Below are 620 nucleotides of genomic sequence, written 5' to 3' on the forward strand. Positions count from 1 at the left end.
GGACCTCATGAAGACCCCAATCAACATTTAGAGGTCTTTTATGAAATATGTGGGACCATGAAAATGAATGGAGTTCCTTCAGATGCAGTTAGATTATCGTTATTTGGGTTTTCTCTAAGAGATAGGGCAAAGCAATGGCTGAATTCTTTGGCCCCTAATAGCATCACCACTTGGGAGCAGTGCGAGCAACAGTTTCTTGATAAGTTCTACCCACCAAGCAAAACAGCTCATATGAGGAATTTAATTGCAAGCTTCAAGCAAACTGACTCAGAATCTCTTTTTGAAGCATGGGATAGATATAATAGTATGCTCAGACAATGCCCACATCATGGGTTGGAAAGATGGTTAGTGTTGCACACTTTTTATAATGGTATCAATTATCATACCAAAGTGTCCCTTGATTCAGCTGCTGGAGGGGCACTTATGAATAAAAGCTTAGATGAAGCCGAAGAAATCATTGAAAGTGTAGCACAAAATCATCATCAATGGGCAAATGAAAGAAGTGGTGGCTACTCCTCTGTAAACCCAACAATTAAAGCATCAGGAAAGTTTGATGTAGATGCAGTCACTCTTTTGTCTGCAAAATTGGATGCTCTTACAAAGAAATTTGAGAATATGGG

At 39.4% G+C, this 620-nt stretch overlaps 1 non-coding gene across 1 annotated transcript; it reads right to left on the bottom strand.

The window, feature by feature from the left end:
- Positions 1-229: 229 nt before the first annotated feature.
- On the bottom strand, positions 230-335 carry LOC121968882. Its single transcript, XR_006108402.1, has one exon. It is a non-coding gene; the product is annotated as a small nucleolar RNA R71 (small nucleolar RNA).
- Positions 336-620: the final 285 nt, after the last annotated feature.

The sequence above is a fragment of the Zingiber officinale genome, chromosome 3B (assembly GCF_018446385.1).
Source record: "Zingiber officinale cultivar Zhangliang chromosome 3B, Zo_v1.1, whole genome shotgun sequence".
Classification (NCBI taxonomy): Eukaryota; Viridiplantae; Streptophyta; class Magnoliopsida; order Zingiberales; family Zingiberaceae; genus Zingiber; species Zingiber officinale.